We start from the raw sequence: 5,814 nt of genomic DNA, 5'->3' as shown, positions 1-5,814 counted from the left end.
CATTTCCTTGTGTTTTCTCCTACTAGTTTTATAACTGTAGATCTTACATTTAAGTCTTTTGTCCCATTTTGAGTTGATTTTCATAAGTGATGAGACATAGGACTTTAGTTTTATTTTAAATTATCTGACATAATACCCATTATAACGTAAATAGTTGTCTTACTATATTGTTTGGAAAAATGATAAGAGAAAATCTGTACATATTCAGTGCAGGCACAATTTATTAAGCATATTTTCAATTTGTGGTTAATCAGATCTGTATATGTGGAACCCATAGATATGGAGAAATCTATATATGAATATACAAAGTATGATTTAAAATATGATGAATGTTTATTTTTTTTAATTATACAATAAAACCACCCTTGTCATAAATCTCACTCAAAGTATTCCCCCTCAGTTCAGACAAACTTAGCCCATCATCCTTGCTGTTTCAAGAAGCAGTTCTGGAAGTCCTGTCTCCTGAGTATCTTCAGTTGCCCTGTTCTAGCTGCCCCATGCCAATTTAGAACAAATTTACCTTTTTCATAGTCATTAAAAGAGTGAGGGGTCACATGGTGCCAGATCACCAGAATAACTAAATGAGCACACCCTGTAATATTTTTATGAGACTGCCTTTTCATTAGATGACGCCTGGCACCAGCAGCCACTATATATTTTTCACTGTATTTTTTAATCACACTTCAAAAAGACATGAAAGAGGACTTCCAGATCTATGGCAAGAATAATGGGATAAGTGTATTCAAAATGAGGGAGATAGGGCATTTTGACAATGGTTAATGGAGATGTGTCTTTTACAGTAATAAATTGTACTTGAACATTCACCGTATTTTTATCATGTGGGAGAGGGGGTTTATTAGGGAAGTTGGGTTTCTACAGTTATAGAGGCAGGGAAGTCCTCAGTGGTTCAGTCCAGGTTTGAAGGCCTCAGAACCAAGAGAGCAGATCATGCTACTCTCAGTCTGGGCCTGAGAACCCAAGGGCTCAGAACCCAAAGAGCAGAGAACCTGGAGTTGTGATGTCCCAGGGCAGAAAGTTTCCCTAGCTCCAGAAAAGAGAAGAAATTTGGCTCTCCTCTGCTTCTTTCTCTCTACTGGGGGCCTCCACTGTTTGGAGATCTTTCTTTCTCCTACAGAGGCCTGCCTCCTTCACCCCCAGCTTCTCTCTCAATTGGCCCCTTCCCAGGCTCCACAAGCTCTCCACTCCCATGTCAACTGCTCAGTGATGTCACCTGTCACTCACATTTCCACAAAACTCTCAGCAACAGCCAATTTGATTTCAGGTTCTGCCAGATCTGGCTCCGTAGAGGGCCCTCAGCTCATAGCTGCCACACTTTAATACATCTCTAAACCTAATACTTTCCAGGGCTGGTGAGATGGCTCTGTGGTCTAAAGCACCTACTTAGAACAAGCTTAGCAAAGCACAGGGACTGCGGTTCAATCCCCCAGCACCACATGCCAGCCAGCCCCGCCCCCTGGTGGGCTGAGCTGACCACACACACACACACACATAAATAAATAAAATTAAAAAAAAATAAAATAAAATAAAAAATAAATAAACCTAATACTTTCCAAAGGCCCCACTTCCATATACCATCATACTGAGAACTTGAGCTTTAACATGTGAATGGTGGCAGGGGATACAAACATTCAGTCTGTGGGATGCTAGGGAAGTCATTTAGCTTTTCTATGCCTCCATTTCCTCATCTGGAAAATGGGTATAATAATCACATCAGTCTGGACACACTGAACTACAAAGATGAAATGAAGTAATTTATGTAAATTGCTAAGATCATGTGTCAGGTACATTCTTATCCCTATTACTGTTGAATCGGGTGGGGTGTGGGTGTTCTGGGAGGGTAGGAGTGCCCTGTAATGACCCTCCACCTCTCTGTGGGTTCTTGCCCTCACTCCTGCAAAGAATGGAGGAGTGGGACTTTTAGAAAATAGGGGAGTCAGGGCTGGTGAGATAGCTCAGCAGTCTAAACACCTTCTTAGGCAAGTGCAGGGACCAGGGTGTGATCCCTGGCACCCACATTCTACACCGGCCCTGCCCCCAAGTGTGTTGAGCTAGTGACCAAGTCTGGGTATGGTGGTGCACACCTATAATCCCAGTGCTGGGGAGGCTGAGAACAGAAGGATCACTATGAGTGATCCTTGGAGCTGCATAGTGAGACCTTGTACAAATTACATTAAGAGAGGGGAGGCCATATAGCTCAGCAGACCAAAGCACCTGCTTTGATAGAGCACAGCGGCTGGGGTTTGATTCCCCAGAGTGCCATGCCAGCCCTGCCCCTGGGGCGCACTGAAAACACAATTGAGACTGAGTGTGGCATCACATACCTGTAATACCAGCACTTGGGAGGCAGAAAACAGGAGGATCACTACGAGTCCAATCTCTGTAATGAAACCCTGTACACCCTATAGGCCCTGTCCTAAATTAATAAAAAAAAAAAAAATAGAGGAGTCAAGACTGGTTGAATGAAAGCAAAAGTTTATTTATTTAAAGTGTGGCAAATACAGAGAAAGAAAAAGAGAAGCTATCTGTCTCAGTTATTCTTCTCTTATTGCTGAAACAAAATACCCAACACCCAATATTAAAGGAGAAAGATTTAGCCCACAGTTCTAGAGTGTGTTCCAGAATCCATGGGTCCAGAGGTGTCAGTCCAGAATTGATTGGCTCCAAGGTAGGGTGGCACATGGCAGAGGGGCAACAGTTTATTGTATGCAGAAAACAGCAAAAACAACAAGGAAAAAATCAAACCTCTTTCTGTCTCTTATATTATATCTAGGATACCTGGATTAGGGTGGTGCCAGGCCAATCAGTGTATTGATTTAGTAATCACACACCCCCTTAATCTCAGCATCACAAACTCTAGATTCAGCTACCTCTGAAAAGCCCCCACCTATGACTGTATGAGTCTTTGTGGGGACATCTACACTTAAGTTATAACTTTTTACCCCAGACCCCCCAAAGACTCATGCATATCCCCTTATGCAAAAGGCATTTAATCATCTCCAAGAATTGCCAAAGTGGTAACCGTTTAACAGTGCTGAAAAGTCCAAGTCCAAAATCTCCTCTGAGATTTACGGCAAACCCTTAGCTTCAATTCTCTGTACAAATGAAAAGTTAAACATTTCTTCCATTTAATGGCAGATTGATATTTCCATTCCAAAAGTTGTAAACAGGGGGATAGCAAGGAATGGGAACAAAGCAAGACCCAAATCCAGTAGAGTAAACATTAAGTCCCACATTTCCACTTCCAGCATTCGTGACAACCTGTGTCAAATTGTGAACTCTAAAGCTCTTGGATGGCTCCATTCCTAAGGCACTGCTGGTAGTTGGAGCTCCCGTGGCTTCTTTCTTTGGCTGGCTTTGCTCATTCCTTGACGCTTTCTTCAGATGATCCATGTTCCTGGCTTCTCCAAACTTCCGGTGTCTCCAGTTCACCTTTGGCTGCACACTCGCAGCTTTGAGCTCTGCTCTCTCAGAAGCACACTCCTTGGCCTCCCAGGCCTTCTTCCAAAATCTTGGTGGAAGTCTTCCTGACCCAGCAGCTCTTCCATTCTGCATGTGCCTAAAACCAGCACCACGTGGATCATGCTGAGATCTGCCACCAGCTGGAGCAGTGGCCAGGCTTTCTTTTCTCTTGGCTACAGGGATCCGTTGGCCATGAACTGGATCCTGAGGAACAGCTTCCCTAGGCTGCTGCCATTCTGGAACACAGTGCTCTCGGGATCGCCTCTCAAAGAAAAATCTTTCACTTCCGCAACCTTGAAGCTGCAAAGGCTGGAGTCCTACTGCTTCTTGTAATGCCTTCACGCCATCTTTTATATTCTCCTGTTCTGTCTCAGTAGTCAAGATCTCCTCTCCTCCATCTTTGCAGTCTGCAGCTTTACTGGAGCTTCCTTTATGACCAAACTCAAAATATTTTAAATCATTCTGCTGGACTCTTTGCTCTTGATTCTCAACATAAATCTGGCTAAAAGCTTGCAATAGTAGCCATGCCACTGACTTAACATTAGATTGCTTTGAAATTTCTTCTGCCAGATTCATTAGTCCATGACCTTTAATCTCAGTCTCAGGCAAAGTCTCTGGACATGAGCAAAATACAGACAAAAATTCTGCTAAGGTATAACATGTGTTGTCTGGAGTCCAACAGCCAATGCAGTCCTTCTTCCCATCAGGAACTTCCTGAGCCTGGGTTTTACCAACAGAATTTCTAGCAGCATTCTGGTCTCCTGAGCTCTGACCAGACTCTCCCATCAAGTACCACCTACATTGTTCCAGTTCTACTTTTTCAGCCAGGATCTCCAAACATTTCAAAACTCTTCCAACAAGCCAATCCCAAAGTTTCCTGAACCACATCGTCAGATTTAGTCACAGCAATGACCCCACTTGTCTCCTTGCTGAAACAAAATGCCCAACACCCAGTGTTCAAGGAGAAAAGGTTTGTATAGCTCACAGTTGTAGAGCTTTCAGTCCAAAATCAGCTGACTCCAAGGCAAGATGCCACATAGAAGAGATGCAACAAACAGTTCACTTATCACAGAAAAAAGCAAAAGCAACAAGAGAGACAATAAGCCTCTTTCTGTTCTTTATATTGTATCCAGGCTACAGGGATTAGGGTAGTACCAAGCCAATCAGTGTATTGATTGAGTAATCTCACACACCCTTAATCCCAGCATTACATACTCCAGATTAAGCCACCTCAGAAAAACTCCTACCTATGACCACAATGAGGCTTGGCAGGGGCAGCATCAAAGACCCAAACCATAACACTATCTTAACAGCAGGGTGGTGCTACAAGGTGGAGGTCATCCCACTCAGGATGCCCCAGTGAGTATGAGATGGGCCCATATTTATGAGAGTAATCTGCTTCATTGATTGGTGCGGACTAGGCCAATCAGGATTTTAGTCTTTGTTTTCTGGGACGGGGACAAGGTCAGCATACACTAAATGTGAGTAGCACTTTCATAAAGGATACAGTAGGGAACATTTTTTTCCAAGCACATCTTACAATCATCATCCACAGATAAGCATGTGATGATTTTACAGTGTTAGTCATCCATGTTTTGCCCTGGGCCTTTTGTGTCCCTCTAATCTGCCCCTACGTTACAAATCAATTCATTTTAGCAACAATCCAAGAAGAAGCGAGAGGCACAGAGAGGTGAACTTGCTTTCTCAATGTCACACAGCTAGAAAATATGAAGTACGTGCATTCAGGGTAGCCTATAGGCATAGTACTCTGAGAGGCTCAGGCAGGAGACACACAAGTTCCAGCCTAGGAAGGCAACTTAGTGAGACCTTGTCCCAAATAAAAAATGTTAAAGGGCTTGAGATTTAGCTTAGTCCAAAGGCCCTGGGTTTGGTCTCTAGTGCTGAAAAAAAAAAAAAAAATACAAGGTATAATCTAAACATATAGCATATGCTTACATTTTAAAAGTATCACAGTAAAAGACACATTACTACCAGCATAGCTCAAAATGCTCCCTTGCCCTGAACCCCCTTAGCCCATCATTCTTGCCCCTTCCTGAAGCAGTTCAGGAAGCCCTATTTTCTGAGTGTCTTCAGTTGCATTGTCATGGCTGTCTCAATGTATGAGTTGATTGAAAATGTTTACTGTATGTGGTCATTTTGACTTTGAGAAAGAGCCAGGACTTGTACAGTGCCAAGTGTGGAGACTAAGGAGGATAAGGACACACAATGTTTTTACAAGCCTGCCTTTCCATTAGATGGCACTTGGCAGCAGTATTCATAGTATTTTTTTTAGCACTTTTTATAAAGATGATCACAAAAAAAAAAAAAAAAAAA

General features: G+C 42.8%; 1 protein-coding gene across 1 annotated transcript in view; it reads right to left on the bottom strand.

Annotated features, from left to right (window-relative positions):
- Positions 1 to 5,814, bottom strand: part of LOC101573484 (piwi-like protein 3) — a 62,055-nt gene that overhangs the window by 50,902 nt on the left and 5,339 nt on the right. The gene's annotated exons all lie outside the window — the stretch shown is intronic.

Source organism: Octodon degus, unplaced genomic scaffold (assembly GCF_000260255.1).
Source record: "Octodon degus isolate 3935 unplaced genomic scaffold, OctDeg1.0 scaffold00079, whole genome shotgun sequence".
In the NCBI taxonomy this organism is placed as follows: domain Eukaryota; kingdom Metazoa; phylum Chordata; class Mammalia; order Rodentia; family Octodontidae; genus Octodon; species Octodon degus.
This window is presented reverse-complemented; position numbering and strand designations above follow the sequence as displayed.